This window comes from Callithrix jacchus, chromosome 9 (genome assembly GCF_049354715.1).
Source record: "Callithrix jacchus isolate 240 chromosome 9, calJac240_pri, whole genome shotgun sequence".
In the NCBI taxonomy this organism is placed as follows: Eukaryota; Metazoa; Chordata; class Mammalia; order Primates; family Cebidae; genus Callithrix; species Callithrix jacchus.
Window position 1 is genome coordinate 22,765,548 of NC_133510.1, and position 21,700 is coordinate 22,787,247.

The 21,700-nt window shown below is 45.0% G+C and overlaps 2 pseudogenes; one reads left to right on the forward strand and one right to left on the reverse strand.

The window, feature by feature from the left end:
• Window positions 1-436: 436 nt before the first annotated feature.
• Window positions 437-1,611, reverse strand: LOC100385001 (polyadenylate-binding protein 2 pseudogene; annotated as a pseudogene).
• An 8,186-nt stretch (window positions 1,612-9,797) lies between these two features.
• On the forward strand, window positions 9,798-10,768 carry LOC100401775 (ubiquitin-conjugating enzyme E2 E3 pseudogene; annotated as a pseudogene).
• The last annotated feature ends 10,932 nt before the right edge of the window (window positions 10,769-21,700 follow it).

A 21,700-nucleotide genomic window follows, 5' to 3' on the forward strand; every position in this document is an offset into this window, starting at 1 on the left:
CATGTCACATTATGGTTTCTATTAGCCACATTAAAAATTTTAAAAGAAACGAGAAATTTTTTCGTAATTATGTTTAACCCAAGACATCCAAAACATTATCATTTCAGCATGCATTCAATATAAAAATTATGAATAAGTCGTTCTTTTTTTGTACTGTCTTTGAAACACATTGTTTATTTTACATTTACAAATTAAAGCGATATGTAGTCCTATCAAAACGACAAAGTTGGCCGGGCGTGGTGGCTCACGCCTGTAATCCAAGCACTTTGGGGGCCAAGGTGGGCGGATCACCTGAGGTTGGGAGTGCAAGACCAGCCTGACCAACATGGTGAAAACTCATCTTTAAAAAACAAACAAATAAATAAATAAAAACAAATTTGTGTTTGTCAGGAAAATATTTTATTATTTTTTTACTTTCAAAAACAACTTTATTCATGACACATATTAAAAAAAATTCCCACCCCTGGAAATGAGCTAAAAAAATAAACAAAAATCCACCTCCCACCTCCCTGTTCCCACTTCCTCCCATTCCCTCCAAATAAAAGGGAAAAAAGGCAAAAGAAAACAACAACAACAAAAACTGAAAAACAAAAACACCCCTAAAACCCCGAAAACAAGGTAGTGCATTTTCCCCATGGGGAAGGGGAATTTACACTGGAGCTGCCGGGAGCGGAACGGAGATCTTCCGGCTACAGAAACCTGCAAAGAAAGAAACTCAAAACAGAAAAAGAAACACAAAAGGAAACAAAACAGATCACCAGGCAACCTGGAGGGGCAGGGGAATATGGGGAGCAGCTCGCGCAGTTGAGACGTGTCCATGGCGAATCCCCAGAGTGAATAAGCAGCCCCCTGCCCCACTCCCCGGGCCTTCCCCTACTCCCCAAAGCAGGTCCCGCCTCAGCGGTTAGTTATGGGATTCTCCCCGCTTCCACAGTATATCTTTTTTTTTTTTTTTAATATTTTTTTCCCATCAAGGTCATCTTCTGTTTTTCTTTTTTCTTTTCCCCTTCTTTTCTCTTTTTTTCCTCTCCTCCTAATGCACACTTTTTTTAGTAAGGGAAATACCATGATGTGGCTCTAGCCTGGCCTCTGTAGACGCGCCCCCGGGGCCTGCTGTTAAAACCACTGTAGAATCGAGAGCGGGAACTGTTGTAGTCGGTGGTCCACGCACGGTAGCGGGCTCGTGGAAAACCCCCATCTGTTGTGCTGATGCCGGGTCTGTTGGTTCGTTTTGGGATCACCTTGATTTGCCTTCCTCTAAATAGGGACTCATCCTAGGCCAAGTAAGTTCTCGCTGACTCTTTATCTGAGAACTCTATATATGCAAACCCTTTGGGATGGCCACTAAATTTGTCAGAGTATGGTAACACGGTTGACTGAGCCACGCCATGAAAGTGAGCTTCCAGCTCTTCTGCTGTTGTACCATAGTCCACATTGCCGACATAGATGGAACGGGCATCAGCCTCTAGCATCTCCTCAGTGGACATGATCACTGGGCCAGCATTGCCTGGAGGTGGACTCATATTCATCTGCTTCTCTACCTCGTTCTGTAGTTCCTTTAGCTTCTCAGCTTCTTCCGCCATCTCCCTGACTCGAGCTTTGATAGTTTCCAGCTCCCAGTCCTCAATGGTGCCGTCCCCCCGGGTCACCCTCGACCAGTCCCGGCTCCTCCTCCTCCTCCTCTTGACTACCGGGGGCTCCCGAACCAGGCCCAGGGCCGGGAGTTCCCTGGGGCGGAGCGCGGGGTCGGGGTGGCTCCTCTTCAGGCTCGGCCTCAGGCTCCGGCTCCGGCTCCAGCCGCTGCCGCCCAGGAAAATATTTTAAATTGCGTTCCCATCCAAGTCATGGCACCAAAAAAAAAAAAAATGTTTTTTAATTGCATATCGAGCATTGCATGTAGGCAAATTGCATATGGCCAAGCCCATATATATATATATATATGTGTGTGTGTGTATATATATATATATACACACACACACACACACACCTGTAATCCCAGCACTTTGGAGGCTGAGGCGGGCAGGTCACCTCAGGTCAGGAGTTCCAGACTAGCCTGGCCAACATGGTGAAACCCTGTCTCTACTAAAAATACAAAATAATTAGCCGGGACTGGTGGCACGTGCCTGTAATCTCAGCTATTCAGGAGACTGAGGCAGGAGAATCGCTTGAACCAGGGAGGCAGAGGTTGCAGTGAGCTGAGATTAAGCCACTGCACTCCAGCCTGCGCAACAAGAGCAAAAACTCCATCTTAAAAAAAAAAATAAAGACAATAACAAAAAAGCTAGCGAATGCTCTTAAATGTTGCTTGTGTTTGTAATATTCCTCTTAAGAACAATTTTTGTTAAAGCATGTTACTTTTTAATCCTCCTTTTTTAGGTTAGTGTAGACAGAGTTTGCTTTGAATCTGAAAACACTGTAGAAAGTAAGTCCCCAGGGTGAAGAAAGAAAAAATGTGAGAAATGTTGTTTTTCCTGTCTTAAGTGGCTTTAAAGCATCCATCCATCACTCCCTTTGACCCTGAAGGGCCTGATCCCAGCTCCCAGGCCCTTACCACCTTTGGAAGGCTCTCCCTCCTCCCTCTTCCTTCTTCAAAAATGAATCCATTCCACAGCAGTGCTGGATGAATTATCTTAAATCAAAATTTGATTCTTGTCTGTGAGGAACAAGCAAAAAAAAAAAAAAAAAAATTGAATCATGTCAATTTCCTATTCAAATATCTTCAGTGATTATTGCATAAAGCCTAGACCAGTATTATCCAATAGAAATATAATGTTAGCCACATATGCCACTTAACATTTTTTTGCTGGGCACAGGGTCTCACACCTGCAATCCCAGCACTTTGGGAGGCTGAGGCAGGCAGATCACTTGAGGTCAGGGGTTCAATAAAAGCCTGGCCAACATTGCAAAACCCCGTCCCTACAAAAAATACAAAAATATAGTCAGGCGTGGTGCCACATGCCTGTAATCCCAGCTACTTGAGAGCCTGAGGCATGAGAATCACTTGAACCTGGGGGGTGGACGTTGCAGTGAGCCAAGATCATGGCACTGCACTCCAGCCTGGTGGCAGAGTTAGATCCTGTCTCAAAAAAAAAAAAAAAAAAAAAAAAAAAAAATTCAGTAGCCACATTAAGAAAATAAAAAGGGGCCAGAAGACATGGTGGCACATGCCTGTAATCCCAGCACTATGGGAGACTGAGGTAGGTAGATCATGAGGTGAGGAGTTCAAGACCAGACTGGCCAAGATGGTGAAACCCCATCTCTACTAAAAATACTAAAAATTAGCCAGGCATGGTAGCATGTGCCTGTAATCCCAGCTACTCGGGAGGCTGAGGCAGAGAATTGCCTAAATCCGGGAGGTGGAGGTTGCAGTGAGCTGAGATTGTGCCACTGCACTCTAGCCTGGGCAACAGAGCAAGACTCTGTCTCGGAAGAAGAAAAAAAACAGAAAAGAAAAAGAGGCTGGGTGAGATGGCTTACCCTGGTAATCCCAGCACTTTGGGAGACCAAAGTGGACGGATCACAAGGTCAGGAGTTTGAGACCATCCTGGCCAACGTGGTGAAACCCCATCTCTACCAAAAATACAAAAATTAGCTAGGTGTGGTGGCATATGCCTGTAGTCCCAGCTACTTGGGAGGCTGAGGCAGGAGAATTGCTTGAACCTGGGAGGGGGAGGTTGCAATGAGCTGGGATTGTGCCACTGCACTCCAGCCTGGACAACAGAGCGAAGCTCCATCTCAAAAAAAAAAAGAAAAAGAAACACATTAGATTATCCTATATATTACCTAATATACCCCTAAATTCTCATTTCCCGTGAAATTAATAATCAATTGTCAGTGAGATATATCTTGACTCTTCAGCATGATCCTAACTTATGATTCTAAGCTTAGGATATACTTAAAATACACACGCAAGAAAAGAAAATTAGAAGTATACCTACCCTGTGCCCTAGCCAATGTAACTATTTGTCAGTTTTCAAACAGGCTCCATTTCCTGCCTTAGTTTTTACTTTGTCTTACTCTGCCTTAAAAAATAAATCCCTTTCATTCCCACTCATGCAAATCTTTCCCATCCTTTACAGGTCAATTCTAATGCAAGATCCTCCTGGCCAAAGGACATATATTTGAAGATTATGCCTATCTTTTTTTTTTTCTGTGATGGAGTCTCTCTCTTGCTCGGGCTGGAGTGTGATCTTGGCTCACGACAACTTCCGCCTCTGGGTTCAATTGATTCTCCTGACTCAGCTTCCCAAGTAGCTGGAATTATGGATGCCCACCACCACGCCCAGCTAGTTTTTGTATTTTTAATAGAGACAGGGTTTTGCCATGTTGGCCAGGCTAGTCTCGAATGCCTGACCTTGTGATCTGCCTGCCTTAGCCTCCCAAAGTGCTGGGATTACAGGCATGAGCCACCACACCCGGCATTTTTTTTTTTTTTTGTGAAAGAGTCTCACTGTATCATCTGGGCTTGAGTGAAGTGGTGTGATCTCGGCTCACTGCAGCAGCCTCTGCCTTCTGGGTTCAGGTGATTCTCCTGCCTCAGCCTCCCAACTAGCTGGGATTATGTGGCACCACACCCAGCTAATTTTTGCATTTTTAGTAAAGACAGGGTTTCACCATGTTGGCCAGGCTGATCTCGAACTCCTGACCTCAGGTAATCCACCCACCTTGGCCTCCCAAAGTTCTAGGATTACAGGTGTGAGCCATTGCGCCTAGACAAAGATCATGTATGTCTTATAATACTATATTTTATCTTCAATTTTAGGTATCTAGGTTGAACTCCATGGGAGCATCATCTGGCTTAGTTGTTTTGAGCCTGCATGAATGAACTGTTGACTGAATGGCATATTGACCTAAAGAAAGACACTGAGGCAAAATTAATATAGAGGGTGTATTTGAGCCAAGGTTGAGGACTGCAGCCTGGAAATCACTGGGAAGTGCTCCAGAGACAAAGGAGAACCTTGAGATTTTGAAGAAAAAAGGATGAATCAAGAGAAGGGTGAAAACAAAAGTTGTTTTTCAGGAATTCTCATTGTTTACAGAAATCACATTGGTCGGGCTGGGTGCGGTGGCTCACGCCTGTAATCCCAGCACTTTGGGAGGTTGAGGCGGGCAGATCACAAGGTCAATAGATTGAGAGCATCCTGGCCAACATGGTGAAACCCTGTATCTACTAAAAATACAAAAATTAGCAGGGCATGGTGGCATGCGCCTGTAGTCCCAGCTACTTGGGAGGCTGAGGCAGGAGGATCACTTGAACCCGGGAGGCGGAGGTTGCAGTGAGCCGAGATTGCGCCATTGCACTCCAGCCTGGTGACAGAGTGAGACTCCATCTCAAAAAAAAAAAAAAGAAAGGATATTGATTAGTGATTGGCTATACGTAGTTGAACCATAGGATATGAGTTATGGTGCCCGATGTACTGCATCTTTCAATCAATTTTTTTTTTCTTCTAGACAAGGTCTTCCTATGTTGCCCCAATCTCAAGTGATCCTCCTACCTTAGTCTCCTGAGTAGCTGGGATTACAGGCATGTACCACCATGCCTGTGTTAATATATAGCTGTTGATACTGACCCTCAGTCTAGAGTTCATATATAGAAGTCCACTTCAAAATAATCACTCAGCTCAAGGGGGATGGGAAGTGACTACAGTCCCATTTGAATGCCTCTCTGGGCCTGACAATTTTGAGGGTGTTCAAATTCCTCAGATAAAAAAAGTTTATCGTCTTTCTCAGAACAAATGAACACACTAAAACTTATGAACACTTGAGTTCCCACTATAGCATTTGGTTTAGGAAGGTCATATAGTCATGCTTGCAGGCCACACAAATGGGACAGCCGATAGTGAAAACGAGGTTAGTGAGTACATATTTTTTTATTGTTGTTGTTGCTGTGTCGCCAGGCTGGAGTGCAGTAGTGCAATCTCGGCTCACTGCAACCTCCATCTCCCGGGTTCAAGTGATTCTCCTGCCTCAGCCTCCCAAGTAGCTGGGATTACAGGAGTGCACCACCATACCCAGTTAATTTTTGTATTTTTAGCAGAGATGGGGTTTCACCATGTTGGCTAGGCTGGTCTTGAACTCCTGCCCTCATGATCTGCCAGCCTCAGCCTCCCAAAGTGCCGGGATTACAGGCATGAGCCACCGCTCCTGGCAATGAGTACATTTTTTTGTTTTGTTTTTAAATTATAGAGACAGGGACTCACTATGTAGCCCATGCTGGTCTCAAACTCCTGGCCTCAAGCTATTCCCCTGTCTCCGCCTCCCAAATTGCTCAGAATATAGGTGTGAAACACCATGCTTGGCCAAGGAGTACATTAACCCATAACCAAGTATGTGAAGTTTACTTTTACTCTTTTTTTAATTTTTTTTTTAATTGAGACAGGGTTTCACCATGTTGGTCAGACTGGTCTGAACTCCTGAGCTCAGGTAATCCACCCACCTCAGCCTCCCAAAGTGCTGGGATTACAGGAGTGAGCCACTGCACCCGGCCACTTTTTATTTTTTTATTTTATTTTATTTATTTTTTTAAAGATGGGGTTTCACCAAGTTGGTCAGGGCGGTCTTGAACTCCCGACTTCAGGTGATCTGCCCACCTTAGCACTTTTACTGTATGTTATATGTTATCTTTGAGTACATAATATAGGACTTTTGGAAAACTTAACAAACTCATCATAATTGACATATTTTTTCATATCATTCCACACAGTCTGAAACTGGGACAAAATACTGAAACTAGGATTGCCTTGGAAAATCTGGGGATCTGGTCACTGTATTAACATAGTATTCTCATCAACTCTTTGGGTAATTTTGAAACTTTTAAAATGTGTAAGTTCTTAGCACATAGAAAAGCTTAATCATTGTTGGATTAATTACGAAGGGTATAGAAACAATCTGGATTTTTCTTCCTTTTTACAATAAATTGCCTTAGGACTTCAATCCTGCCAGCCATAGGTCCTTTCATTTGACAGTAGTCATCTTTGTCACTCATAGATATTAAAACATGGCTTGAGGAGGTTGAGGGAGGTGGGAGCATTGCTTGAGCCCAGGAGTTCAAGACCAGCCTTGGTGAAATAGTGAGACCTCGTCTCTACAAAAAATTAAAAAGTTAGCTGAGCATGGTGGTGTGTGCCTGTAGTTCTACCTACTTGAGAGGCTGAGGTGGGAGACTCTTTAGCCCAGGAAGTCAAGGTTTGCAATGTATATCCTCAGGACTGCTAATTAGATAACATAATTATAGAAAAGATTCATTGGCCAGACGTAGTGGCTCACGTCTGTAATCCAAGCACTTTGGAGGTCAAGGCGGGTGGATCACCTGAGGACGGGAATTCAAGGCCAGCCTGACCAACATGGTGAAACCCCGTCTATAAAAAAAAAAAAAAGAAAAGATTCATTAATCTCAAAATGTCTCTTAGATAAGTAAATCTCAAAAATGTCTCTTAGATAAGTAAATCCTTCTAGGAATGTAGTTAGATTGGGCATGATAACCCAATTAAGGGGATCCACTTTTTTTTTTGAGATAGGGTCTCACTCTCTCCCAGGCTGGAATGCAGTAGTGCAGTATCGGCTCACTGCAACCTCCACCTCAGGGCCCAAGCAATTGTCCCACCTAAGCCTTTGGAGTAACTGGGACTGCAGCTGCTCACCAGCATGCCCAGCTAATTTTCTGTAGAGATAGGGATTTGCCATGTTGCCCAGGCTGGTCTCCAACTCTTGAGCTCAAGCGATCCACCCACACCAGCCTCCCAGAGTGCTGGGATTACAGACGTGAGCCACCAAGCCCAGCCATTTTATTTCCCACACGTTGTTTATTTTTATTATTTTATTTTATTTATTTTTGAGTTAACGTCTTATTCTGTTGCCCAGGCTGGAGTGATCTCAGCTCACTGCAACCTCCCTCTCCCTAGTCACGCAATTCTTGAGACTCTGCCTCCTGAGTAGCTGGAATTACAGGTCCATGCCACCACGCACAGCTAATGTTTGCATTTTTAGTAGAGATGGGTTTCGCCATGTTGGCCAGGCTAGTTTTGAATTCCTGATCTCAAGCAATCTGCCCACCTCAGCCTTCCAAAGTCCTGGGATCACAGGTGTGAGCCACCATACCTGGCCTGGCTTGTTAATTCTAAGTAATTATTTTTATTATTTTTTAAAACAAGTATATTTTATTTTATTATTTTTTCATTATACTTTAAGTTCTGGGGTACATGTGCAGAACGTGCAGATTTGTTACATAGGTATACAAACCACCATGTGTCATGGTGGTTTGCTGCGTCCTTCACCCCATCAACTACATTAAAACAAGTAATTTTTTTTTTGAGACGGAGTTTCACTCTTGTTACCCTGGCTGGAGTGCAATGGCGCGATCTCGGCTCACCACAACCTCCGTCTCCTGGGTTGAAGCAATTCTCCTGCCTCAGCCTCCCGAATAGCTGGGATTACAGGCACGCGCTACCCTGCCCAGCTAATTTTTGTATTTTTAGAGAGACGGGATTTCACCATGTTGACCAGGATTGTCTCGATCTTTTGACCTTGTGATCCACCCTCCTCGGCCTCCCAAAGTGCTGGGATTATAGGCGTGAGCCACCACTCCCCGCCAAAACAAGTAATTTTTACTACTTAGCAGAGATAAAATTGGTTCTACTATACTATCACATCACATATATTATACTTACTGTTAGGAATCAATAATGGCCGGGTGTGGTGCCTCATGCCTGTAATCCTAGCACTTTGGGAGGCTGAGGTGGGCGGATCACTTGAGGTCAAGAGTTCGAGACCAGCCTGGCCAACATGGTGAAACCCCGTCTTTAATAAATAAATAAATAAATAAAAGGAAAAAAAAATCAATAATGTCAGAATATGCTCTGATCGATGTCTAGAAAGATAAGTCAAACATTATGGTTGATAAAGGAAGATCTGAGAAAAAAGGAAGAACCAGGTTACTAAGAGGGGGAAGTGAATGTTGATGTCACAATTACCACTCAAAAAAACCACTAAAACAACTGCCCACAATTCAGCCCCCAAATCTTCCCAATCCCTACATGCCAAACTAATTCTGAAAGAATGGCAGTGCAAAGCAAAATCTTTGTGTTTATAGATGCTCTCCAGTGTTTTCATAGCAGTTTTCCGCCCCCAGGATTGGAGAAACAAGTGCCACTCCTTGCAGAGTATTTCAGTGCTTCCCTGAAATGACCATCGACTCTAAAGCAGAAGCTGTCTCTGACACCGCCCCTTGCTGCTCACACCTCCGCTTGCCTTGTGCAGGGCTGCACACATAGTCCCCTTATTCATTGTATATCGTCTTTAACACCCAGAAGAATGTAAAAGATATGAGACAACCTGAGACTTGGCGTTATTACTTTATCTATATCCTCTTATTGTCAATACTAGAAATAACAGGTAGGAGAGAGAATTTTTACAGTTTGGTCTAGTTGACTAGGCAGAGGGTTGGATGCCAGAACAGGGAGAGTTTAGACATTCGAACAAGCCAGTTTCTTTCCCTAAATATCAATTTCAATATTTAAATTGGAGGTTGCAACAGCCATCTCACAAAATTATTGGAAAAATTAAAGGAGACAATAAAAGTGGAAAAAAAGGCAGATACAGCCCGTGTCCGCGAGCCGTGGCGGGGCCGGCGGGGCTGCTCGCATCACTCGGCGCCCGGCCCCGCGCGGCCCTCCCAGCAAAGGGCAGCGGAGCTGCGTGGCCTCCGCCACCAGCCGCGGCTCGCGTCCACAGGCGCGGAAATTTGTTGCACTTCTTGGGGCTTTGTTTGTTTGTTTTTCCCTTGGGTTTTAAATTTTTTTTCGTTATTTTGGACAAAATGTCGGCCCGTGATGTAAAAATTGAGCGAGGAACTTGGTGGCATTGGGAGCTTTGCAGAAGTTTTCCAAGAGATAACTTCACCAAGATGTCCAGTGATAGGCAAAGGTCCCATGATGAGAGCCCCAGCACCAGCAGTGGCAGTTCAGATGCGGACCAATGAGACCCAGCTGCTCCAGAGCCTGAAGAACAAGAAGAAAGAAAACCTTCTGCCACCCAGCAGAAGAAAAACACCCAACTCTAGCAAAACCACTGCTAAGTTATCCACTAGTGCTAAAATAAATCAAAAGGAGCTAGCTGAAATAACTCTTGATCCTCCTCCTAATTGCAGTGCTGTGCCTAAAGGAGATAACATTTATGAATGGAGATCAACTATACTTGGTCCACCGGGTTCTGTTTATGAAGGTGGTGTGTTTTTTCTGGATATCACATTTTCATCAGATTATCCATTTAAGCCACCAAAGGTTACTTTTCGCACCAGAATCTATCACTGCAACATGGTCAGGGAGTCATCTGTCTGGACATCCTTAAAGACAACTGGAGTCTCGCTTTGACTATCTCATAGATTTTGCTGTCTATTTGTTCCCTTTTGACAGACTGCAACCCTGCGGATCCTCTGGTTGGAAGCATAGCCACTCAGTATTTGACCAACAGAGCAGAACACGACAGGATAGCCAGACAGTGGACCAAGAGATAAGCAACATAATTCACATAATTTGTATGCAGTGTGAAGGAGCAGAAGGCATCTTCTCACTGTGCTGCAAATCTTTATAGCCTTTACAGTACAAACTTCTGTGTATATGTTATACTGATTCTACTCTGCTTTTATCCTTTGGAGCCTGGGAGACTCCCCAAAAAGGTAAATGCTATCAAGAGTAGAACTTTGTAGCTGTAGATTAGTTATGTTTAAAATGCCTACTTGCAAGTCTTGCTTCTTTGGGATATCAAAATGTATTTTGTGGCTCATGCCTGTAATCCAAGCACTTTGGAGGCCAAGGCGGACGGATTACCTGAGGTCGGGAGTCCAAGACCAGCCTGACCAACATGGTGAAACCCTGTCTTTATAAAAAAAAAACATGTATTTTGTGATGTACTAAGGATACTGGTCCTGAATTCTACCAAATATTATAGTGCATTTTAGTCTACTTCATTATCTGTATGAAGTTATAAAAGTAGCTGTAGATGACTAGGAATTATGTCATTTGTATTAAACCCAGATCTGAGTATGTGGTTCATGCTGTTGTGAAAGTGTTTTACCTTTTACCTTTGTCAGTTTGTAATGAGAGGATTTCCTTTTACCCTTTGTAGCTCAGAGAGCACCTGATATATCATCTCAAACACAATAAACATGCTCCTGAAAAAGAAAAAAAGGCAGATATACTCTATAGCCCAAATATTCATTTCTTCAGTTAGTCATTATGCATTTTATTTATTTATTTATTTAGAGACAGAGTCTCATTCTGTTGCCCAGGCTGGCGTGCAAGTGGCTCAATCTTGGCTCACTGCAACCTCCACATCCCGGGTTCAAGCAATTCTCTGCCTCAGCCTTCCGAGTAGCTGGGATTACAGGCGCCCACCACCATGCCCGGATATTTTTTGTATTTTTAGTAGAGACAGGGTTTCACCATCTTGACCAGGCTAGTCTTGAATCCCTGACCTTATGATCCATCTGCCTTGGCCTCCCAAAGTGCTGGGATTACAGGCGTGAGCCACTGTGCCCAGCCCATTTTTTTTCATTTATTTAGTTTTTACACAGATGGGATCTCACTATGTTGCCCAGGCTGGTCTCAAACTCCTGGGATCAAGCAATTATCCTACCTCAGCCTCCCAAAATGCTAGTATTATAGGTGTGAGTCACCACACCTGGCCTCTGAGGTGAGTTTTTTTTTTTTTTTTTTTTGAGACAGAGTCTCACTCTGTTGCCCAGGCTGGAATGCAATGGCCGGTCTCATCTCAGCTCACTGCAACCTCTGCCTCTGGGGTTCAAGCGATTCTCCCGTCTCAGCCTCCCAAGTAGCTGGGATTACAGGTGTGCGCCACCTCACTGGGCTAACTTTTTTTGTATTTAGTAGAGACAGGTTTTCACCATGTTGGCCAGGCTGGTCTCAAACTCCTGACCTAAAGTAATCCACCCGCTGTGGCCTCCCAAAGTGCTGGGATTATAGATGTGAGTCACTGTACCCAGCCTGAGGTGAGTATTTTTAAAAAGTATATTTTGAAAGGCCAGGTGCAGTAGTTTACCCCTGTAATCCCAGCACTTTGGGAGGCCGAGGCGGGTTGTTCAGGAGGCCAGGAGTTCGAAACAGCCTGGCCAGCATGGTGAAACCCTGTCTCTATTAATAAAACAAACAAACAAATAGTCTATTTAGGCCAGGGGCAGTGATTTATGCCTGTAATCTCAGCTACTCAGGAGGCTGAGGCGGGAGAATCACTTGAATCCGGGAGGCAGGGGTTGCAGTGAGCAGAGATCACACCACTGCATTTCAGCCTGGGTAACAGAGGGAGACTCCACCTCAAAAAAAAAAAAATCGTATATTTAACCCGGCACAGTGGCTCAGGCCTGTAATCCCAGCACTTTGGGAGGCTGAGGTGGGCGGATTACCTGAGGTCGGGTGTTTGAGACCAGCCTGATCAGCATGGAGAAATACCGTCTCTACAAAAAATACAAAAATACAAAATTAGCTTGGCGAGGTGGCGCACACCTGCAATCCCAGCTACCCCGGAGGCTGAAGTGGAGGAGTATTGCTTGAACCCAATTGGTGGAGCTTGGGGTGAGCTGAGATTAAGCCATTGCACTCCTGCCTGAGCAACACGAGCAAAAGTATATTTAGGCCAGGTGCCGTGGCTCAGGCCTATAATCCCAGCACTTAGGGAGGCCGAGGCAGCCAGATCACCTGAGGTCAGGAATTTGAGACCAGCCTGGCTAACATGGTGAAACCCTGTCTCTACTAAAAACAAAAATTAGCCAGGTGTAGTGGTGCATGCCTGTAATCCTGGCTACTCAGCAGGCTGAGACAGCGGATCAACTGGTCTCGGGAGGAGAGGGTGCAGTGAGCTGAGATCGCATTGCTGCACTCCAGTCTGGGAGACAGCATGAGACTCTATAATAAACAACAACAAAAAGGCTCTGCCCATTTATGTATTTTTCATCAATTATTTATTGAATACCTACTGCATGCTAGATATACTACTAGGCACAGACAATATAAATGCCACTAAGTCAAAGTCTCTACCCTCCTAGAGATTAAATATTATTTTTTTATTTTTATTTTTTAAGACAGGGCCTCACTTTGTCATCTAGGCTAGTGCAGTGGCACCATCATTATTCACTGCTGCCTCAACCTCCTGGCTCAAGCGAGGCTGGGGCTGCAGTGAGCCGTGATGCCAAGATCTTCCTGCGTCAGCCTCCCAAGCAGCTGGGACTATATGTGCATAACACCATGCCTGGTTAATTTTGTGGGTTTTTAGTAGAGACGAAGTCTTCCCATGTAGCCCAGGATGGTCTCAAATTCCTGAGCTCAAGTGATCCTCCTGCCTTGGCCTCCCAAAGTACTGGGATTACAAGGTATGAGCCATTGTGCCCAACATCCAAATTTCAATACAGAAGCTATTTGTGATGTTTTATTTTTTGTGTCAATTTGGTTGGACTACAGTGCCCAGATATGTGGTCAAACCTCATTCTAAATGTTTCTGTGAGTGTTTGGGATGAGATTCTTTTTTTTTTTTGAGATGGAGTTTCGCTATTGTTACCCAGGTTGGAGTGCAATAGCGCGATCTTGGCTCATTGCAACCTCCGCCTCCTGAGTTCAAGCAATTCTCCCACTTCAGCCTACCGAGTAGCTGGGACTACAGACACGCGCCACCATGCCCAGCTAATTTTTGTATTTTTTAGTAGAGACAGGGTTTCACCATGTTGACCAGGATGGTCTCGATCTTTTGACCTTGTGATCCACCTGCCTCAGCCTCCCAAAGTGCTGGGATTATAGGCGTGAACCACCGTGCCCAGCTGGGATGAGATTTATATTTAAATCAGTGGACTTTAAGTAAAGAAGATTATCTTCCATATTGTGGGTGGGTCTCATCCAATCAGTTGAAGGCCTGAAAAGAACAACAGACTGACTTCCTGAGGAAGAGGGAATTCTGCCAGCAAAGGGGCTTCAGACTTCAACTGCAATATCAGCTCTTTCTGGGTTTCTAGAGAGTCAGCCTTTCTTGCAGTTTTTGGACTTGCCAGCCTCTGTAATCATGTGAGCCAGGCCAGGTGTGGAGGCTCATGCCTGTAATCCCAGCACTTTGGGAGGCCGAGGCGGGTGGATCACCTGAGGTTGGGAGTTTGAGACCAGCCTCACTAACATGGAGAAACCCCATCTCTACTAAAAATATAAAAAATTAGCTGGGCGTGGTGGCTCATGTCTGTAATCCCAGCTACTTGGAAGGCTGAGGCAGGAGAATCACTTGAACCCAGGAGGCAGAGGTTTTGGTGAGCCAAGATCACGCCACTGCACTCCAGCCTGGGTGACAGAGTGAGACTCGTCTCAAAAATAAATAAATAAGCAAATAAATATATCTATATACAGGCAAGCATTCTTACACACAGACACTCACACTCACACACACACGCCCCTATGCACCCTATCTGGAGTACTCTAACTCATACAGATTTTGGTACTAAAAAGTAGGGTGTAGGCCCGGCGTGGTGGCTCACGCCTGTAATCCAAGAACTTTGGAGGCAGATCAACTGAGATCAGGGGTTCAAGACCAGCCTGACCAACACGGTGAAACCCTGTCTTTAAAAAAAAAAGTAGGGTGTTACTGTAACAAATACCTAAAAATGTGGAAATGGCTGTGTAACTGGGTAATGAGTAGCAGCTGAAAGAATTTCGAGGTAAATACTAGAAAAAGCCTAAATTGCCTTAAAGAGATTCTTGTGGCCAGGTGTGGTAGCTCAAGCCTGTAAGCACAGCATTTTGGGAGGCCAAAGTGGGTGGATCACTTGAGGTCAGAAGTTCGAGACTAGCCTGACCAACATGGAAAAACCCCATCTCTACTAGAAATACAAAATTAGCCAGGTGTAGTGGTGGCACATGCCTGTAATCCCAGCGACCCAGGAGACTGAGGCATGGGGAATTGCCTGAACCTAGGAGGCGGATGTTGTAGGGAGCTGAGATTGCACCATTGCACTCTAGCCTGAGCAACAAGAGTGAAACTGTCTCAAAAAAAAAAACAGATTTTTTTTAACTTCCAAGCATCAGAAAGAAATTCTTGGTAGGAATATCAACATTAAAAGTGATTCTGGGGACTCCATGTTTAGATCCCCTTCCGTGAACACTCTTGTGGAAGCTGCTTTTCTCTATCCTGGATTTTCCCTCGGAGTCCCCTTCCACACTCTGTTGTGGAAGCTTGTCTTTCCCTCCTGAACTCCCTGTGTCTCTCTACTCCTTTCCAAAAAGAAAAAATTAAAGTGATTCTGGGCCAGGTGAGGTGGCTCACGCCTGTAATCCCAACACTTTGGGAGACTGAGGCAGGCAGATCATGAGGTCAGGAAGTCAAGACCATTCTGGCTAACATGGTGAAACTCCATCTCTACTAAAAATACAAAAATTAGCCAGGCGTGGTGGCACGTGCCTGTAATCCTAGCTATGTGGAGGCTGAGGCAGAATGGCTTGAACCTGGAGGCAGAGGTTGCAGTGAGCTGAGATCGCGCCACTGCACTCCAGCCTGGGGGACAGAGCAAGACTTGTTCTCAAAAAAAAAAAAGGTGATTCTGTTTCTCCATGGGACCCTCTGAAAAATAAATAGCAAAAAAATAAAATAAAATAAAAAGGTGATTCTGTGGGTTCTCTGATGGAAATGAGGAACATGTTATTGGAAACTGAAGAAAAAGCAATCCATGTTATAAAGTGGCAAAAAAACTTGGCTCAATATTGTGTCAATGTTTTGTGGAAAGAACTTGTTTGTGATGAAATGCATATTTAGCTGAGGTGATTTCTAAGCAAAATGCTGAGGGTATGGCCTGGTTTCTCCTTGCTGCTTACATGTGAGAAGAAGAGATAAACTGAGTGAGAAATTGTTAAGCAAAAAGGAACCATTATTTGAAGATTTGGGAAATTCTTGGCCTATCCATATTGCAAAGTACTGAGAAAGCATGTTCTGGAGAGAATACTGAGTGTGGCTAGAAAACCATTCGATAAAGAAATTATGAGCCAGGTGCCGTGGCTCACGCTTGTAATCCCAGCACTTTGGGAGGCGAAGGTGGGCAGATCACCTGAGGTCAGGAGTTCAAGGTCAACATGGTGAAACCCTATCTCTACTAAAAATACAAAAATTAGCTGGGCATGGTGGCACACGCCTATAATCCCAGCTACTTGGGAGGTTGAGGCAGGAGAAACGCTTAACCTGGGAGGTGGAGGTTATAGTGAACCAAGATTGTGCCACTGCACTCCAACCTGGGCAACACGTCAAGACTATGTCTCAAAAAAAAACAAAAAAAAAAAAATTGGAATTTGCTTGGCTAGAATTTTGGCTTGGAAGACCAGGTACCTCTTTCTTTGTTCTTATTTCCCCCATTTCCCCCTTTTGGAATGGGAATGTCTAGCCTATGCATGCCCCATAGTTATATTATGGAAGCACAAAACTTGTCTGGTTTCCCAGGCTCGGGTTGGAAAAAAATTTGCCTCAGGATTCATTATACCTTGAGTCTTACCCATATCAGATTTAGATGATGTTCAAATGAAATTTTGGATTTGGAACTGATCCTGGAATGGGTTAAGACTTTAGGACCTCCTGAAATAGAAATGAATATATTTTGCATGTGAGGACAAATTCTGGGGGGCCAGAAGGCAAAGGGTCATGGACCAAATCGTCTCCTAAAATTCATATGGCCAAACACGGTGGCTCACGCCTGTAATTCCAGCACTTTGGGAGGCCAAGGCAAGTGGATCACCTGAGGTCAGTTCAAGACCAACCTGGCCAACATGATGAAACTCTGTCTGTACAAAAATACATAAATTAGTTGGGCCTGATGGCGGGTGCCTGTAATCCCAGGTACTCGGGAGACTGAGGCAGGAGAATTACTTGAACCCGGGAGGCAGAGGTTGTAGTGAGCCAAGACTGTGCCACTGCACTCCAGCCTGGGTGACAGAGCGAGACTTCGTATAAAAACAAAAATTTCATATGTTGAAGCTCTGACCCCTAGTACCTTAGAATGATGGGCCTTTAAGGAGGTATTTAAGGTTAAATGAAGTCACTAGGGTGGGGCTCTAGTCCAATAGGACAGGTGTCCTTATGAGAAGAGGAAGAGGCATAAGGACTGTGAATAGAGAAAAGGCCACGTGAGGACACTGAGAAGACAGCCATCAAGACAGTCAAGGGGAGAGTCTCAGGAGAACCAAACCCTGCTGGCACCTTGATCTTGGCTGTCCAGCAACTAAAACTATGAGAAAACACATTCCTGTTGTTTAAGCCACCTGTTTGTGGTATTTTGTCATGGCAGCCTTAGCAGGCAATAAATATGCAATGTCAAGGGGACATTTTGAAGGATAACATATCAAGGCAAGGTGATAAAGGGTTAGGGGTGGGGAAGATCTAGATAGTGTGGTTAGGGTTCCTCTCTCAATAGGGATGACACTTGAACAGAAACCTGAATCACAAGAGGAAGTCAGTCTTGGGAGTATCTGAAAACAGCATTTCATACAGAAGGCATTTCAAACACAGACACCAAAAGGAGGACTCGTGCTTGGCAGGGTGACAGAAGGCAGATTTGGCAGGAGTGAAGTGAAGCAGGGGCAGAGTGGCAGGAGAAATGATGCTGAAAACAGCTAGGAGTCTGCTCATGCAGGACACTATAAGCAGTCACGAACGTTGTGGATTATGTTCTAAAAGTGACAGGAAGCTACGAAGCCATTTTAGTTTTTTGAGCAGAAGCATGACATTAATTGATTTGTGTTTTTAAAAAAAGGATGTGGCTGGCTGGGCGCGGTGGCTCACGCCTAAAATCCCAGCACTTTGGGAGGCCGAGGCAGGTGGATCACGAGGTCAACAGATCGAGACCATCCTGGTCAACATGGTGAAACCCCATCTCTACTAAAAATACAAAAAATTAGCTGGGCACGGTGGCGTGCACCTGTAGTCCCAGCTACTCAGGAGGCTGAGGCAGGAGAATTGCCTGAACCCAGGAGGTGGAGGTTGTGGTGAGCTGAGATCGCGCCATTGTACTCCAGCCTGGGTAACAAGAGCGAAACTCTGTCTCAAAAAAAAAAAAAAAAGGATGTGCTGCTGAATGGAGAAGATGCTGAAGGAGGGTGCTGTGGTTTAAATGTGTGTTCCTAGCCGGGAGTGGTGGCTCATGCCTGTAATCCCAAACATTTTTGGAGGCCAAGTGGGTGGATCACAAGGTTAGGAGTTCAAGACCAGCCTCGCTAATTTGGTGAAACCCCGTCTCTACTAAAAATATAAAAATTAGCCAGCCATGGTGGCATGCACCTGTAGTCCCAGCTACTTGGGAAGCTGAGGCAGAAGAACTGCTTGAACCCAGGAGGCGGAAGTTGCAGTGAGCCAAGATCGTGCCACTGCACTCCAGCCTGGTGACAGAGCTAGATTCTGTCTCTAAATGAATGAATTAATGAATTAATGAAAGAATGTAGGCTGGGCGAGATGGCTCATGCCTATAATCCCAGCACTTTGGGAGGCCAAGGCGGGTGGATCAAGAGGTCAAGAGATCAAGACCATCCTGGTCAACGAGGTGAAACCCCGTCTCTACTAAAAATACAAAAATTAGCTGAGCATGGTGGCGCGTGCCTGTAATCCCAGCTACTCAGGAGGCTGAGGCAGGAGAATGGCCTGAACCCAGGAGGTGGAGGTTGCGGTGAGCCGAGATCTTGCCATTGCACTCCAGCCTGAGTAACAAGAGCGAAACTCCATCTCAAAAAAGAAAGAAAGAAAGAATGTGTGTTCCCTCCAAAATTCATGCTGAAATTTAATCCTAATAGTGGTGATATTAAGAGGCTGGACCTTTTGGGAAGTGACTAAGTAAATCATGAGGACTCTGTCTCCATGGAGGGATACATCCCATATAAAAGGGGCTTCAGATGCCAGGCATGGTGGTTCATGCCAGTAATTTTAATGCTTTTGGAGGCTAAGGCAGGCGGATTGCTGAGTCCAGGAGTCCTTATTTTCTCCTTTTGGACCATCCTGGGCAACATGTAGAGACCCTGTCTCTACAAAAGAAAAAAAAAAAAAAAAGCTGGGCATGGTGGTTTGCACCTGGCTGAGAGGGAAGGATCGCTTGAGCCAGGGAGATCAAGCCTGCAGTGAGCTATAATAGAGCCACTGCATTTCAGCCTGGGAGACAGAGCCAGACCCTCACACACACACACACACAAGGCCGGGCACAATGGCTCACACCTGTAATCCCAGGACTTTTGGAGGTCGAGGCGGGAAGATTGCCTGAGGTTGGGAATTTGAGACCAGCCTGACCAACATGGAGAAACCCCATCTCTACTAAAAATACAAAATTAGCCAGGCGTGGTGGCACATGCTTGTAATCCCAGCTACTCGGGAGGCTGAAGCTGGAGAATTGCCTGAACTCAAGAGGCAGGGGTTGCGGTGAGCCCAGATCGCGCCATTGCATTCCAGCCTGGGCAGGAAGAGTGAAACTGGATCTCAGAAAAAAAAAAAAAAAAAAAGGTAGGGAAGGGGCTTCAGAGAGTTTGCTCCTTTTTTACCCTTCTGCCTTCCACCATGTGAGGACATAGCATTCTTCTTCCTACTAAGGATGCAGGAAAGGGTGCCATCTTAGAAGTAGAGAGCGGCCCTTGCCAAACATCAAACCTGCAGGCACCTTGACCTTGAACTTCCCAGCCTTCAGAACTGTGAGAAATACATTTCTACTGTTTACAAATTACTCAGTCTGGGCTGGGCGTGGTGGCTTATGTCTGTAATCCCAGCAGTTTGTTTGGGAGGCCAAGGCAGGAGGATCACATGAGGCCAGGAGTTTGAGACCAGCATGGCCAACATGGTGAAACCCTGTCTCTACTAAAGATAGAAAAATTAGCCAGGCATAGTGGCCTGTAGTCCCAGCTACTTGGGGAGGCTGAGGCAGGAGAATCGCTTGAACCTGGGAGGTGGAGGTTGCAGTGAGCCAAGATTGTGCCACTGCACTCCAGCCTGGGTGACAGAGTGAGACTCTGTCTCAAAAAGAAAACAACAACAAAAAATCAAACAATCTGTGTTACTTTGCTGTTTGTGTTTTGTTATTGAGACAAGAGTTTTGCTGTTGCAGCCCAGGCTGGAGTGCAGTGGTGTGATCTTGGCTCATTGCAGCCTCTGCCTCAAGTGATTCTCCTGCCTCAGCCTCGAGAGTAGTTAGGACTACAGGTGCCAGCCACCATGCCCAGCTAATTTTTGTAGTTTAGTAGCGACAGGGTTTCACCATGTTGGTCGGACTGGTCTTGAACTCCTAACCTCCTGATCCACTCCCCTCGGCCTCCTAAAGTGCTGGAATTATAGGCATGAGCAATCTCACCCAGCCTATGTTGCTTTGTTATAGCAGCATGAACAGACTAAAACAGAAGATAAGAAAGAGTGGGAGCATAAAGACCACTTAGGAGGCAACTGGTCCAGATGATAAATGGCTTGGTAGTGGGCTGCTATTGGATTTGAAATGTGTTTTCTTTTCTTTTTTATTTTTTTGAAACGTGTTTTCAAGGTGCAACCTACAGGTGGTCTAGATGTTGGACATAAGTGAAAAAAGGGAGTCAAGAATAATCCTAGAGCCGGGTGCGGTGGCGTACACCTGTAATCCCAGCACTTTGGGAGGCTGAGGAGGGTGGATTGCAAGGTCAGAAGTTCAAGACCAGCCTGGCCAATATGAAACCCCGTCTCTAAAAAAAAAAATTAAAAAAAATATATATATATATATAAATTAAATTTTAGAAAAAGAATGATCCTAAAGGTATTGGCTGGAGCAACTGGAGAACTGGAGTTGCCATTTACCTCAGTCAAGAAAGCAGAGATTTGAGGGTCAAATTGAGACTCTCATTTTAGATGTGGTAAGTCTGAGATATTGTTAAGATAGTCACTAAAAACAGAGTGTTCTCTTTCATCCCTCGATGCTGGGAATATAAAGACAGAAAAGATGTTCCGGCCGGGCGCGGTGGCTCACGTCTGTAATCCCAGGAGTTCGAGACTAGAATGGCCACCACGGTGAAACCCTATCTCTACTAAAAGTACAAAAATTAGCCGGGTGTGGTGGCCTGTAGTCCCAGCTACTTGGGGAGGCCGAGGCAGGAGAATCGCTTGAACCCGGGAGATGGAGGTTGCAGTGAGCCAATATCATGCCATTGCATTCAAGCCTGGGCAACAAGAGCAAAACTCTGTCTCAAGAAAGAAAAAAAAAGATGTTCCCTGCTTTTAAAGTCTCGTTGTGGTAAAGGAGATGGAGAGTGACATACAATCAAGTGTTTTGCTTTGTTTTTTAATTAATAGGCTTTATTTGTGGGGGACAGTTTAAGGTCTACAGAAAAATTGAGCAGAAAGTATATAGAGTTCACATTCCTGCTGGGCGCGGTGGCTCACGCCTGTAATCCCAGCACTTTGGGAGGCCGAGGCGGGTGGATCAAGAGGTCAAGAGATCAAGACCATCCTGGTCAACATGGTGAAACCCTGTCTCTACTAAAAATACAAAAAATTAGCTGGGCATGGTGGTGCGTGCCTGTAATCCCAGCTACTCAGGAGGCTGAGGCAGGAGAATGGCCTGAACCCAGGAGGCGAGATCTCACCATTGCACTCCAGCCTGGGTAATAAGAGCGAAACTCCGTCTCAAAAAAAAAAAGAAAAAAAAGAGTTCACACTCCTTTAACCCCCTTACTACTAACATTTGTATTAGTAT